Below are 16,599 nucleotides of genomic sequence, written 5' to 3'. Positions count from 1 at the left end.
CAAGAAGCGACAATTTTTCAATCCAGTAATACCAAGGCAACAGAAAGGAAGCACACTGAGATTTACCCTGTCTAGGTCAGAACTCTTGTAAAATGCCCTGTCGGTTTCAATTCAACACTTCTGTATCCAGGATAATGGGTGCTTCTTGGTAGAGTAGTAATGAATTTCTACAGTTTCCTTGTTTGCATAGAGGTTGTGCTATGCCTGGCAGTAATCTCCACTGCCCTTCAGAAACTCCATAAATGTGTGACCAAGAACACCACAGAACTGAGGAATGTGTTTATGCATTGAAAATTGTGGCCTACTGTGTCGATCTCACTGGGAGCTGCAGACCGGAGCTGTTCCTATTCGGAAGCATCACACTACCTGACTTCAAACTATACTACAAGGCTACAGTAACCAAAACAGCATGGTACTGGTACCAAAACAGATATATAGACCAATGGAACAGAACAGAGGTCTCAGAAATAACACCACACATCTACAACCATCTGATCTTTGACAAACCTGACACAAAAAAGCAATGGGGAAAAGAATCCTATTTAATAAATGGTGTTGGGAAAACTGGCTAGCCATATGCAGAAAACTGAAACTGGACCCCTTCCTTACACCTTATACAAAAATCAACTCAAGATGTATCAAAGACTTAAACGTAAGACCTAGGACCATAAAAATCCTAGAAGAAAACCTGGGCAATACCATTCAGGACATAGGCATGAGCAAAGACTTCATGACTAAAACACCAAAAGCAATGGCAACAAAAGCCAAAATTGACAAATAGGATCTAATTAAACTAAAGAGCTTCTGCACAGCAAAAGAAACTATCATCAGAGTAAACAGGCAACCTACAGAATGGGAGAAAATTTTTGCAATCTATCCATCTGACAAAGGGTTAATAGCCACAATCTATGAAGAACTTAAATTTACAAGAAAAAAACAACCCCATCAAAAAGTGGGTGAAGGATATGAACAGACACTTCTCAAAAGAAGATATTCATGTGGCCAACAAACATATGAAAAAAATGCTCGTCATCACTGGTCATTAGAGAAATGCAAATCAAAACCACAATGAGATACCATCTCACACCAGTTAGGATGGCGATCATTAAAAAGTCAGGAAACAACAGATGCTGGAGAGGATGTGGAGAAATAGGAACACTTTTACACTGTTGGTGGGAGTGTAAATTAGTTCAACCATTGTGGAAGACAGTGTAGCAATTCCTCAAGGATCTAGAACTAGAACTACCATTTGACTCAGCAATCCCATTACTGGATATACACCGAAAGGATTACAAATCATTCTACTATAAAGACACATGCACATGTATGTTTATTGCAGCACTATTCATGACAGCAAAGATTTGGAACCAACCCAAATATCCATCAATAATAGACTGGATAAAGAAAATTGGCACATATACACCATGGAATACTATGCAGCCATACAAAAGAATGAGTTTATGTCCTTTGCAGGGACATGGATGAAGCTGGAAACCATCATTCTCAGCAAACTATCACAAGAACAGAAAACCAAACATCACATGTTCTCACTCATAAGTGGGAGTTGAACAATGAGAACACATGGACATAGGGAGGGGAACATCACACACCAAGACCTGTCGGGGGGTGGGGTCTAAGGGAGGGATAACATTAGGAGAAATACCTAATGTAGGTTATGGGCTGATGGGTGCAGCAAACCACCATAGCACATGTATACCTATGTAACAAAACTGCATGTTCTGCACATGTACCCCAGAACTTAAAGTATAAAAAAAGAAAAAAAGAAAATGGTGGCCTAATCCTACAGCCAGTCCCCAGGCAGTGGTGGCAGGGGCTGCAGGGCAGGAGGCAGAGATGGTCGTTGCTGGGTGGCGGTGGCCATGTTGCAAGCAGCCAGTGGGAACACCAGACTCTACCATGCAGTGAGCGGCTCCTGGTTTTTCAGACATCAAAGTTATACTACAAGGTATAATCCTGATTCTTTTACTTCTTCAAAAATATTTGAGTACCTACTCTCTGTCAGGCACTGCTCTGTGTAATAAGAATACAGCAATGAATCAAATAGAATTCCTGCTGTTGTGTAGCCTATATTCTAAAGAGGCAGACAGAAAATGAGTCCATTAGGTAATCGCAGAGTTTGTCAGGTGATGAAGTGCTTTGGGGAAAAGTAAAGCAGGGAAAGAAGACAGGTGAGTGATGTGGGCCTAAATGAGGTGATCAAGAATGGCTCACCAGAAAAGGTAATTGTTCAGAAAAAAAAGTTAAATCATTCAAGAAAATGCTATGCTTATATTGCAAGTATTCCCTCTACAACTGCTGAAATCAGACTTAAAGGGATGATTGTGAAACTGTATTTGTCAGCTTGGGGATGCAGGAGAATAACAGAAAAGGGGGGTGGGGGAGCAGATTGGGTACTTCCTAACAGTGGATTGAATGCTTGAAACATATCAGATACCCAACAAATGTGCATTGAATCTGAGCATAGTCAAGCTTCACACCTCTCATAAATCGAGGTAATGTAGCAGTCCTATCAAGAACAGTATTTTGGAATGCCAGTATGCTGGATCTCCCTTATAGTTCAGCTGGTTTCTATCTCTGCACCTCATCCATCGGATAGTCCTCTGACAGGAAAATAACAAGTGTTATCTTGGAAGAAGATAGAGCATCCTATAAGGGAAGTCCTAGCCACATGAGAAAGGAGGGAATTCCTGCCCTCCTGGACCCAAGGGATAGTGTAAAAAGGAGAATGCTACAGAGTTGTCTCTTTGTGTGCTATCCTTGGGTCAAACATTGGGGTAGGGTAGATAGTGCTGGACATTAAACCTTTGCTAGATATGGGAGAATCTGGAACATCAGGGTTTAATAGCATGTTTTCCCCACTGTGCCTGAGGAAAGATGCAAACCCCTGGTTAAAAACCTTGCACGTGGATACATGTCCCAGGAGCACTAATAGAGAAATGGCCAGGGAGAAGACCGGAAGGTAGAATTCCTGGCTCCCCAAGGCCCGTTCAGCATCTAGAACTACACTGTCCAATATGGTAGCCACTAGCCACACAGGCTCCTTAAATTTAAAGTAACCAAGATTAAATATAATTTAAAATGTGTTTTCTTAGCTGCATTAGCCACATTTCAAGTGCTCAATAACTATGTATGGCTCAAGACTACTGCATTGTACAGCACAAATAAAGAATGTTTCCGTCATCATAGAAAGTTCTATTAGACAGCAGTAGTCAGCAAACTTTTCTGTAAAGGGCTTACGAGTAAATATGTTTGGCTTTGTGGACAAGAAAGCCTCTGTCACAATTATTCAATACTATTGTTTTAGCATAAAAGCAGCTGTAGTCTGTAGGTAAATAAACAAGTATGGCCATGTTCCAATAAAACTTTATTTTAAAAAACAGGCTTTGGTCTGAGGGATGCAACATGCCTGTCCCTGGGATAGAGGAGCCAAAAGTTCCCACATGCCTCAGTAAAGGGACAGAAGCCACTGAAAGAATCAGTGAGCTAGTGGATACTTGGGCTAGGGCCAAATTACCTGATCTGTGCACGCAGAGGCGATATGGGTCCAGGTGCAGCTCAGACACACAGGCCAAGGGCCAGACCACAAACCTGCACACAGATTCAAGGCCATCCTGGGAAGGAGCAGGAAGAGAGGAAAGAACTTCAAAAGACCAACCCCAAATAATCCAAATGATCTAGAAGAAACTGTTTAAATGGAAGAGATGGTGATACTGTCTGTTGGCAGATGTAGGTGGCCCTGCCCACTATGCCAGTCCCACCACTCCCCATATCCCTAACCCCCTGAGGGAGTAGGAGCTCAGGAGGAAGTTTAAATCTATTATTTTCAAAAAATAAGCTACAGTTTCCTTGACTCTCTAAGTTACAGCAAAAATAAAAAGTCAATGCTGCTACACAGTGTTTTCTCAAATGTATGTAAAGACCCTTTAGAAAAGAAATCTTTGCACTCTTTCTAGGAGCACTGATTTGGGCTAATTCATCTCTACAACCCCTCCAGGGCTTCCTTGTGACTGAAGATATACACTAAGGCCTTGTGTGAGGGGAACACTGGCATGGAGGGAGAAAATCTGGCCTCCAGCTGTGTGACTTATGCTAAATCTCTAAGTACCCTGGGCTTCAGTGACCTTATCTGCCACATGGGAAGATAGAGCAAATGACTCCTAAGTTCTTATCCAGTTCAGAGATAATAACTTTATGATTCATCTGAAAGAAATCTGACTGGGGTTGTGGCCCGTTGCTATAATTAACATAGTTAGCCGGATCACATGTCAATGGATTAAACCTTAGCTTTACTATTAAGATAAAACTGAATAAGCTAAGTTTCTACTAGTTCACTGAAAAGTTCTGATATTTAATACTTGGATAGTTGTAAGGACATGATATCACTCGAACTATATAAGTCATCCAGGCTGCCATACTAAAATGCCATAGACCGGGTGACTTAAAGAACAAACATTTATTTCTCACATTTCCGGAGGCTGGAAGTCGAAAATCAGAGTGCCAGCATAATTGGTTTCTGGTGAGGGCTCTCTTCCTGACTTGTAGACGGCTACCTTCTCACTGTGTCCTCACATGGCAGGGAGAGAGTGAGCTCTCTGGTGGCTCTTCTTTTAAGGGCACTAATCTCATTATGGGGCCCTACCCTCATGACTTCATCTAAATCTAATTACCTCCCAAAGGTTTCATCTCCAGATACTATCTCATTGGAAGTTAGGGCTTCAACATACGAATTTTGAGGGAACACAATTGAGTCCATAGCACAAACCTTCAAATTAAGGTAAGAAGCTGACTTCTTGGAATTTTGCAATCTGCTCATGGACAAAACAAAAGATGTGTTTCTCATCAGCAAGAAATTTTTGAGACAGGAATATCAAGTTGTGTCCCACCTTTCTGACATTCAAAGCAGAGGCAGGATGGGAGGAGGACTGTCTCAATTACCCACTATCGTAATAACTAACATTTACTTGACAGCTTACCGTGCTCCAGACACTCCTTGAAGTGCTTTACATGTATCATCTCATTTCACTCCACAATAACCTAAAATGATAGCCTTTATTACTAGGCCTATTGTAGAGATGAAGACACACTAATACTTGGAAAGCCTTAGGAGCTTTCATACAGTGTCACAAATAATATGAGACTGAGTCCAGATATAAAACTCAGTAGACTAACTCCAGAGCCTGCCCTCCTAATCACCATGATCTACAACCTTCAGGTTGAACACAAGTCATGGGAAGAGTGCCTGTGTGCATGCATGTGTGTACACACATGTGTGTATGCACACAAATCAGATGTGCTTGAAAAAAGCATGCATTTAATGTATTCATAATATGTGTTAATTAATGTATTAATGCCTATAAGTTATTCACCATCTATGATGGACTTTCTTAACCAACTAAGCAAAATGCATTCTCCCAACATCTTGATGAGATTAGAATCTCAGAAAATGGGAATTTTGATGAGTGGTGAAGACCAAGAAGATCCTTTGAATTGGGGCCCTTGAAGGATGAAAGGTCCAGATAGAACATTGAACTTAGAAGCCATGAACAGCTAGGGTATGAAACAAAGGCTCAAGTGCTCGATGAGAGGAAAAGGATGGAAAAAAGGAGGAAGCCATATTGGGGCGAGAACTATGCCAAGTGAGGTGTTCCCACTCCAGAGCTCTGTATGCCAGACGCTGTACAAATTCTCCCTGCAATAATCTGCAGTCTGTTCACAGCCTCCCTGAGACAAATCACTTTTACCCTTTTGCCCAATATGACCAAAGTCAAGTCATTAAGACCTCTTTTTGTGCCAGCAAGGTGCTTCAGTTTGGTCATTCCTGGCTGCCAAGATATGATGTATGACTTATGTTAAAATGTGACTGACTGCATGTGGAACAACACTCAGAGGAAGCTCAGAAAGTTCAATGGCTCTTGTCTCTGTTTAAAGACAAGAGCCCAGTTCAGTGACAGAATGGATGTGCAACCAGTCATCCTAGCCATCAATTTAAATGGCCATATAATTTGAAAGGCTGACAGGCATTAGTGTTCAGTATGAAGCTGTCTGAGGCACTAGCTTGGTTACCTGATGGTCAAGTTCATTAGATGGCTAGAGCTGGGCAGCAAGGTCTGTAAGTTCAGAGATTCCATACCATATGTTTTCCCATCATGCTTGGACTTCTTGAAGATATCAATGATCTCAGACTCTGAAGTCACAATCAACTAGATAGTTGTTCTTTGGAAGTGGGGCAGGCAATGGAACATGGATATCTTTAATCAATTCTTGAAGACCTCCTCAATGGCTGAGAATCAGTAGCTTAGCTAATAATAAAGCCCTTCGCTTTGACCTCCTCAGCTGACTTTGGGACCTTCTGTGCTTGTCCTCTTCATATCTCTTCACTCATCTCTCTTCACCTTAACCACTTGAATCTTTAACCAGGAAATCTCTCCTTGACCTGGGCAATTCCCTGCCTGCCTTTTTCATAGGCATTGTGCCTGCAACTCTCTTCTCCCTCTCAGCTTCCCAAACCATTCACTTTCCTTATTTAAACCCTTTTCATTGCCCAGATCTTGGTGTCTAATATCTTTCTCTGATAAAAGGAACCAGGGTTCCCTCAAAACAAATGGCTGATTTTAGGACTGGGCAGGAAATATACAAGCCTGGAGCATCTTATAGTGCCAGAAAATATGGAAGTGCTTGAAAAAGAAATTGATGGGATGTATTAGTCTGCTAGGGCTGTCTTAAAATAAATACCACAGACTGGATGGCTTAAATAATAGAATTTTATTTTCTTATGGTTCAGGAGGCTAGAAGTCCAAGATCAAGGTAATGTCAGGGGGTTGGTTTCTGGAGAGGCCTGTCTTCCTAGCTTGTAGGAGACCACCTTCTCGTTGTATCTTCACATGTCCTTTCCTGTGTGCATGTGCGTACACACACACACACACACACGCACACACACAGAGGTTGGGGAGAGAGAGAGACAGAGAGAGAAGAGAGAAAGCATACAAGCATGCTCCCTTGCTCCCTTGTGTCTCTTCTTCTTCTTCTTTTTTTTTTTTTTTTGAGACGGAGTCTCGCTCTGTCGCCCAGGCTGGCATGCAGTGGCACAATCTCGGCTCACTGCAAGCTCCACCTCCTGGGTTCATGCCATTCTCCTGCCTCAGCCTCCCGAGTAGCTGGGACTACAGGCACATGCCACGACACCCAGCTAATTTTTTGTATTTTTAGTAGAGACGGAGTTTCATCGTGTTAGCTAGGATGCTCTCAATCTCCTGACCTTGTGATCTGCCTGCCTTGGCCTCCCAAAGTGCTAGGATTACAGGAGTGAGCCACTGTGCCCAGACCCTTCTTATTCTTATAAGAAGCACACTAGTCCTATTGGATTAAAGCCTACCCTTATCACCTCATTTAACCTTTATTATCTGCTTATAGGCCCTGTCTCCAAATACAATCACATTGGAGTTTAGGGCTTCAACATTGTGGATTTCAGGAGGACACAATTCCGTTCATAACATGAGGTTATAAGCCACCCACTTTTACAAAAATTTTTAATGGCAGCCACAGAAAACTACTACAGCATCCTGGAACAACAAAAAAAGAAGTTAAAAAAATAAAGAATCTGAATCAACTGTAGACTATACTTAATAATAAAAATTATGTTAAAAAACATAAAGAATCTGAATCAACTATAGACTGTAGTTAATAATAATGTATCACTATTGGATCATTAATTGAAACAAATGTACCATAGTGTAATATAAGATATTAATAATGGGAAAACTTGGTGTGGGGTAGATGATAACTCTGCACTAGCTTCTCAAAAGGACACAGGTGCCAACTGAAAGAGTTTCCACTGGCAATGCTAGAATAATCTGAGCAACAAAATAGAGTAGTAATGGATTATAATCCAATGTATAAAATATCCATGAGGTCACGCTGATATAAATACATGATTAAATAAATTAATAAATGGGGGGAACAGACAAATCTCCCACACAGATGAATTGCAAATAATTTATGTAGATCTTTCACCCTGAAGAGCAGGAGCCTAACTCTCCCCACTCCTTAGGTGCGGGCTGTGCATAGCAACTTCCTTCCAAAATGCACAACGTGGAAAGGGAGAAAAAAGAGTAACTTTACAGTAGAGAAATCTGACAAAACACTACCTCGGCCAGGTGACCAAGGTCAACATCAACAGTGATAAATCTTGTTGACACTGTGTACCCTTGATAAGATGTGATGAAAATATCACTTTACCTCTGTGACCTTCCTGCCAGTAACACATAACCCTAGTGTTATCATAAGAAAAGCTTCAGACACATTCCAAAAAACGGGACATCTTACAAAACACCTATCCAGTAGTCCTCAATTTTGTTGAGTCATCAGAAAATAAGGAAAATCTGAAAAACTGCCACAGCCAAGCAAAGCCTAAAGAGACATGACATAACGTGGTGTCTTGGATGAGATCTGTTAGGGGTTGAATTGTATCTCCCCTCAGAAAAAAGATATGTTGACATTCTAACCCCCAGTACTTCAGAATACAGCCTTAATTGAAAATAAGGTCATTGCAGTGTAACTAGTTAAGTTGGGATGCAGTCTAGATAGGGTAGGTCCTGAATCCAGTACCACTGCTGTCCTTCTAAGAATCTCATGGCCATGTGAAGATACATGGAGAAGGCCATTTGACAGTGAAGGCAGGGATTGGAAATATGTAGCTGTAAGCCCTGGGACACCAAAGATTGCCAGCAGCCACCAGAAGCTAGGAAGAGAAAAGGAAGGGCTCTCCTACAGGTTTCAGAGGGAGCATAGCCTTCCTGGCACCTTGGTTTTAGGCTTCTAGCCTCTGTAAGACAATACATTTCTGTTATTTTTAAGCCACCAGTTTGTCAAAAATTTTTACAGCAGTCATAGGAAATGAATACTGGATCCTGGAACAGAAAAAAGTAAATAAACAAAATAAAGGCATCTGAATCAACTATAGACTGTAGTCAATAATAATGTTTCCACTACTGGATCATTAATTGTAACAAATGTACCATGGTGTAATATAAGATATTAATAATGGGGAATCTCGGTGTGGGGTAAATGGGAACTCTGCACTCAGTTCTCAATTGTTTAACAATGGAAAACTGTTTTTAAAATAAAGTATATTTTAAAAGAACCTTTTTCTTATTTCAGCAATTGTTGAAATAAGGTCTCAATTTCTCAAAGCTTTGATTTTGAAACCATCTGCCTTTGTGTAGTTTATATCAAATGCATTCTAATTTTAAAGAATCAGGAACTTCTCCACAGAAAGCGATCATCCTAAAGGCATCATGCCTCCCAGTTTAGTCTTGTCTCCTTCCTCTCCTTTCCTCACACGTGAATCTTTTAGGTGTCGTTAACCTTCCATTCATTCACTCTATGCCAGGAAATGTGCCAGGGATGTAGGGTAAAAAGTGACCTTGCCATCCAGGGAAGGAGACAGGCACTAGAAACATCATCACACATAGAAATGACAAATCACCCTGTGACCTTTTAAGCTTAAATGGCTGGCTATGAGGACAACACAATCTCTGCCATGAGCAGAATGCTTAGCTTAGAAAGAAACCAACACAGGACACAGCAGAGAGGCCCTGGGACATTGCTGGAAATGCTGGAGTTGGTTATGCCTGAATTCCCTACCCTTCCTTGACATCATAGTTGCATAGCCTATTAAATACCCATTTTTAACTTAAAAATCACGACTTTCAAAAATTATATAAAAGAGAAGTTCATCATGTTATGGGAATACTTTTAGAGGGATATCACTTAGGGGTGTCAAGAAAGACAGCTCTAAGGATGTATATCCTTGAAGACATTATGCGAAGTGAATAAGCCAGTCACTAAAAAAATACTGTATTATTTCACTTCTGTGAGGTACCTGCTATGATTTGAATGTCCCGTGCAAAATTCAGGTTGAAACTTAATCCCCAATGTAACAATATTGAGAGGCGGTGCCTTTAAGAGGTGATTGGATGGTGAGGGCTCTGCCCTTATGAATGGATTAATCCATTCATGGATTAATGTATTAATGTGTTATCCTGAGAGGGATACTGGTGGCTTTATAAAAGAGACCCGAGCCAGCACATTAGCATGCTCAGCCCCCTCGCCATGTGATACCCTGCACTGCCTTGGGACTCAGCAGAGAGAGCCCCCACCAGCAATAAGGCTCTCACCAGATGCTCCCCTTCAATGTTGGACTTTCCAGCCTCCAGAATTTTAAGACATAAATTCCTATTCTTTATAAGTTACCCAGTTTGGGGTATTCTGTTATAAGCAACAGAAAATGAACTAAGACAGTATCTGAGTAGTCAAACTAACAGAGACAGGAAGTAGAATGGTGGTTGTCAGGGGCTAGGGAGAGAAGGGAATGGGAAGTTTAGTCTAATGGGTATGGAGTTTCAGTTTTGCAAGATTAAAAGAAGTTGTGGGGATGGATGGTGGTGATAATTCACAACACTGTGAATTTATTTAATGCCACTGAATTGTATATACACTTAAAATGGTTAAAATAGCAAGTTTTATGTTTTGTGTATTTTATTATGGTTTAAAACATTTTTAATGGGAAAAAAATTTGTTAGCTCAACATCATGTAGAAGTCATTGACTATTTATGGGGATGAGAAGAACCAATTAAAATACTAGCAGCAGATGTTTCTGGAAAAGGCAGTGAAAAAGCTGCAAAACCAGTCTCCCAGCAAACCCCTAGTACACACCAGATTCTCAAAAGTCACTGGCTTTGGGATGGTTTTCATGCTTTTTCTCAGCCTCACTCTTTCCCAAGTCCCACTACAGAAATTTCAGCACAATCTCATATTATCAGAGGAAAATGACTTTCAATATGCAAAGCCCATGATTCTCCAAGGGAACATAGAGAAATACATTAATTAGTTTCTCTCACTTCCTTCTTTCTCCACACATTGCAAGGATTTAAAAAAAAAAAAAAAAAAACTCAAAATAACCAACAAAGCAAAAACATGAAAAAGTAAACCAGGCACTTATTAATTATTTATAAGCTATATTTTTCCCTTTTGCACTGTTTCTTTCTTTTTATTTATTCATTTATTTACTTTTCCTTGAGACAGGGTCTCACTCTGTCACCCAGGCTGGAGTGCAGTGGCACCATCTAAGCTCATTGCAACCTCCCCCAGGTTCAAACCATTCTCATGCCTCAGTAGCTGAAACTACAGACGTGTGCCACGGCACCCAGCTAATTTTTGTATTTTTAGTAGAGACGGGATTTCACCATGTTGGCCAGGCTGGTCTTGAACTCCTGACCTCAGGTGATCCACCCGCCTCGGTCTCCTTTTGCACTTTTTCAAAAATGCAGACTTTTATTCAACACAGCTACTAATATTTTGCTGTAAGTCACTGCGAAATTGTGAAAATGCTTGTGACAGATAGTTACATTGTCCCATCAAACCTGGTAAAGAAAACCCCTTCTTTGGAATAACACTGCATTAGCTTTTTCACTATTTACTTTTTCCAATTAAGAAGGCCTATAATCTGTCTATGCCCCATTCTCCACATTTGAATTGTAGAAGATAAATTCCTCCCACTTCGAGTAAATTATGGTAATGTGTGAGACATCCTGTGGCTAAAATGCTTCAAATTCCCTGGAAAACCTAATCTATAGCTTCATAAGATTATTTATAAACGTGCTAACAATTCTGCCAAAGGTCAAGTAGCTACTGTATGGATAATGTTTTACCTAGAAATCAAAGCCCTATCCATCCTTCCATCCATCCATCCATTTGCTTGTTCTACAAATGGTTATAGAATGGTCCTGAATCCAGCCCTGTACATGGTACTGAGCTAGGCTTGTACAAGATACAAGCAATATGGTATGGGAGTTAGGCATTCAGACATTGGAGTCAGACTGCTTGAAATTGAACTCTGGATAACTATGATCACGAGTCTTTCCAAATTTCAGTTTCCTTATCTAATATACCTGTTCCTTGAGAATTTGGGGTGTATTAAATGAGAAAATGCATATAAAGTGCTTAGCACAGCAGCCAGCACATAATAGAACACCCAGTGTATGTTAGGTATTATTATAAAAGTGTGTAAAACCCAACCCTTGCCCTCCAGGTTTTGTTAGAGAGGCTACATCTTTCTTACTTATTCTTCAAAATCAGGGCTTCCCAAAAGGCTATTGTTATTCGCCACACACAGTTGACACCCAAGTCTTCTACCACCTTCTTTACTCTACACTTGGTGTGGGGGCTTCTACACACCTCCTGCTAGAAACGTGCTCCAACTTATCTACCGGATCCAGGGGCACCTCCTTTCTTCTTTTCCCATCCTTTCCCTGTAATGAGGAGATTTGTGAGGTGATTGAAATGGAGCCCTGCTTTAAATCAGGGATTGGCATACTACAGCCCTCGGGCCAAATCTGACCCAGTGCCTGTTTTTGTAAATAAAGTTTTATTGGAACACAGCCATGTTCATACTTCTATGTATTGTTTGTAGCTGTTTTCAGACTATAATGGCAGAGTTGAGTCTTGGGACTGAGACATTATGGCCGAACAAACCTCCAATGTTTACTATCTGGGACTTTAGAGAAAACGTTTACCAGTTCCTACTCTAGATAATGATGATGAAGATGATGATGACGACAATGAAGAAGACAAGCCACTTCTGCCATTTATTGAGCAAAAGGCAATAATATTAACTCTATTCTACAAATAAAGACATTGAAGCCCAAAGATGTTAAGTAACCTTATCAAAGTGACAGAGCTAATATATGGCAACCAATATCACTCTTAAGTTTGTTCTCCCAATTCAGTTATTCAATACCCATGTAATGAATGGCTACTGTTGGTGTCCAGGGCATTAGCCATTAGGGATAGAATGGTAGGCTTTACTCCAAGGAATAATAACTGACTCCTTTCTAGGTAAGAGTAACTCTCGATACTGTCCCTGTTTATTGAAAGTTTACCCCAAGTATACTTCTTTCCAGTTTACCACATCTTGATATCACCACCATCATACTTTCTACTACAGCTTCATTTGATTGTAGAATAAGTCAGGTACATCTTTTGTTCCTTAGGAACATTCCTCACTGTTTATTGGACCTTAGACTCATTGTTGGGTTCCAATTTCTTACCTAATTTTTCCTTCAGGTGACTTGTTCCCATTATTCCCTTACCTAGAGTTGCCAGATAAAATACAGGACACCAGTTGAATTTGATTGTTAGATAAACAACAAATTTTTTTAGTCTAAGTATGTCCCATATAATATTTGGGACATATGAAGGGTGTTCTCTATTTTTATTTGCTAATTCTGGCAACCCCTACCTAAATATTTTTGTAGCTGGAAGAATTATCCACTGTGGGTAGCAGGGTATTTACTGGGAAGGCCTCATGGGTTAGGACAGAGAGCATTGGATTTCCCAGCAGAGGATATGGGTGCCAGGCCAGCTGGGCAGCATCCCTCCACAGAATGGGAATGACAGCCCCTACTCTCAAGGTCTGGTGAAGACTCAGTGAAATGTTGTATATGAATAGCATTGTGTTTGGCGAAGTGTAGTTGTTTTGTTTTGTTGTTGTTGAGGTGGAGTCTTGCCCTGTTGCCCAGGCTGAAGTGCAGTGGCGTGAACTCGGCTCACTGCAACCTCCGCCTCGGGTTCAAGCGATTCTCCTGTCTCAGCCTCCTGAGTAGCTGGGATTACAGGTGCCCGCCACCACGCCCAACTAATTTTTGTACTTTTAGTAGAGATGGGGTTTTGCTGTGTTGGCCAGGCTGGTCTTGAACTCCTGATCTTGTGATCTGCCTGCCTCGGCCTCCCAAAGTGCTGGGATTACAGGCGTGAGCCACCGCCCCTGACCGTGTAGTTGTTATTTATCTTCACTCCAAGTAATATTTGTTCATTCACTTTAGTCATTTCCTCCAGTAGTTCAGATTCTAAAAAAACAGATATTCCGCAATATACCCTCAGCACAGCACTGTCAGATTGTGTCCCTCTAGCCTCTTCTTTTTCCAGGATCTCACTGAAAGATTTAAATGACCATCAAAGTTAATTTAATTATGAAGTATGCAAAATGCTCCTCCCAATTTATAAATTCCATGGGGAAAAAAAAGGAAGTTTGACAGACTGGGTTGTTATAAAATGAAAGATACACACACACATATTCCTAGAGTGGCCCTCAATGATTTTTTTTTTAATTTTTGTGGGTGCATAGTAGATATATTTATTTATATAATGTTTATGTATATATATATTTATGGGGTGCATGTATATATATTTATGGGGTACATGAGATGTTTTGATACAGGCATGCACTGTGAATTAGTCACATCATGGAGAATGGTGTATCCATGCCCTCAAGCAATCCTTTGTTTTACAAACAGTCCAATTATACTCTTTTAGTTATTTTTAAATGTCCAATTATTATTGACTATAGTCACCATGTTATGCTATCAAATAGTAGGTCTTTTTCATCCTTCCTAACTACCTCAGTGTATTTCAATAGTTCATATTCAGTTACATTATCTGCTTTCGAGTTCCACCCTGTTTCAAATTCCATAATCACATTTGACAGCAGCAAATAAAAACTCATTTTTAAAAAATTCCTGGAATAATAGAATTTTTATTTTCTTTGTCCATTCAGTAAATGCCAGATCCATCTTACTCTTTTTTTCTTTTTTTGAGACAGAGTCTTGCTATGTTATCCATAGCCTGGCCTCAAACTTCCAGGCTCAAGGGATCTTCTCGCCTCAGCCTCCTAAGTAGCTTGGACTACAGGTGTTTTTCATCATACCTAGCTAGATCCTTCTTATTCTAAGGTCTCTTTTAGAAACTGAAATTTGATGGTTATAATTAATGCAATTTTTCATCTCTTACCTTATTAGAGAATAAGGATAAGATAGAGTAGTACATTTAAAAAAACAACTAAATAATCCATGTAAATACATTGGAGCCAAACTGTTTACTTCTCAGTCTTCACTTAGAGTCTTTGCTTCTGTGCTTTTAGCAAATAGTTGCTAATGCCTCTCACACTTTCTTAAAAATGCAGAAGAGAATGATATGTTACCTGTCTCCAGGAGATGGTCAATGTGGGAATGTGCTCATGGAAAACCTCAGTTCATAAAGGTGTCTGTTTATTTCTCATGAAACTCTTTAGCCAAACACTCTGCTAAATTTCTGTATCAGGAATTAAGCATAAAACGCTCCACTTTCTGTTGTTGCCTATGACTCTTAATATTTTGAGAACAAACAAAAGGTAAATAAAATGGAAGGAATCAAGATTAACCATTAGAAATAAAAAATGAATCACCACAGTGAAGAAAAAAAGCTTAAATTCAAGGGGATTTTTATTTCAAATGGTAATGGGGCCTGTTGGTTCAAGTGAAATCACATAAGAGCTATTTTGCTCAAGTCTTTTCCAAGTGAAAAATTGTCAACAAGATTAAAGAAATATATTTTGAATTCTAATGTATGATCATAAGAAACTAGTGTAAAACATTTACAAAATTCTTCTCCCTAGGTAATATTCCCCAATTCACTTTAAAATCCCAAATGAAAGCTGACAGACTGTTCTACTACAGACTGAGATCTTTTAAAATGGTCTCAGATCCCAAATGCATGAGTCAATTAAAGTGCCTGGTGCTCCTCCTCCCCGCAGAGTGTATTAGTCTGATTGCTGCTGCCTGTTCTCCCCAACTATGATTTCCATGCACCTGTTGTTCACAGTAGAGAAAAAGCTCACTAATGTATTACCCCTAAAATGAAAAGAGGCTGAAAAACCATTCTCTCCTGCTAATAAATGCTGGGCTACAGTAAGCAGATGAAGAAGTTTAAAAAGGAAAACAGAGAAAGAACATTTAACAAAACCTGATGTCCTCTGGTTTGTACTGCAGCTGAAAATCACTTGGAACTTAACCAATGAGGTTAAAGGAAGAGGCCTGTGGCATGAATGGGAACTTCTTTTGCCACGCAGGTGCTGTGGTTTTGAGCGTGCCACTGACAGACGCACACACCCCTAAATCTCTCTCCATCTGTCACAGAGCCCACCATGACAGATGCATGCCTTTGAAATAAACTACCCATCTCTCATGCTTTGCTTTTGAACTCTATGTCTGTATCTGGAGAAGTTAGACATGGATCCAAAGTCAACCATTATTTTAGAACCCAGTACTTTAGTAAGAATCACCTAGTAAGGCCCTAAGGGGACCAAACAGGTAACAATTAAATTGTGATGAGGGGTGGGCAAATGGAATGTCTGGAACCACCCTGGGGAACTCTAAATTGTCAGGGCTCACACCCACAGCACTGGGTGCCTGGAGCAAGGGAGATGCCATAGTGGAGAAAGGAGAGATGGCCAAAGACACATTGACTCACATCACATTTTTCAAAAGCTTGCTCTGCTTTGCAGGCAGAAGGGCAGGGGTAGAAAGTGGGCCAGAGTTCTCCTCTGTCTCTAAACACCCCTCTAGCCCTCATGTGGCTTTCTGCCTTCCTCCTTTTCAAGCCACACAAATGGTAGATCCCAGAGAAGCAAGAAGATGGTTAAACATGGAATCAGGCACCTTGTATAGCTAATTTACAATTTTTTAATACTCTTTAAACACTTGTTT

General features: G+C 40.3%; 1 protein-coding gene across 1 annotated transcript in view; it reads right to left on the bottom strand.

Moving 5' to 3' along the window:
• The window catches only part of UPP2 (uridine phosphorylase 2), a 141,385-nt gene that overhangs the window by 71,755 nt on the left and 53,031 nt on the right, over positions 1–16,599 (bottom strand). The window lies entirely within an intron of this gene.

The sequence above is a fragment of the Pongo abelii genome, chromosome 11 (assembly GCF_028885655.2).
Source record: "Pongo abelii isolate AG06213 chromosome 11, NHGRI_mPonAbe1-v2.0_pri, whole genome shotgun sequence".
Lineage (NCBI taxonomy): Eukaryota > Metazoa > Chordata > Mammalia > Primates > Hominidae > Pongo > Pongo abelii.
The sequence above is the reverse complement of the archived record's forward strand: the minus strand, read 5'-3'. Positions and strand labels throughout refer to the sequence as shown.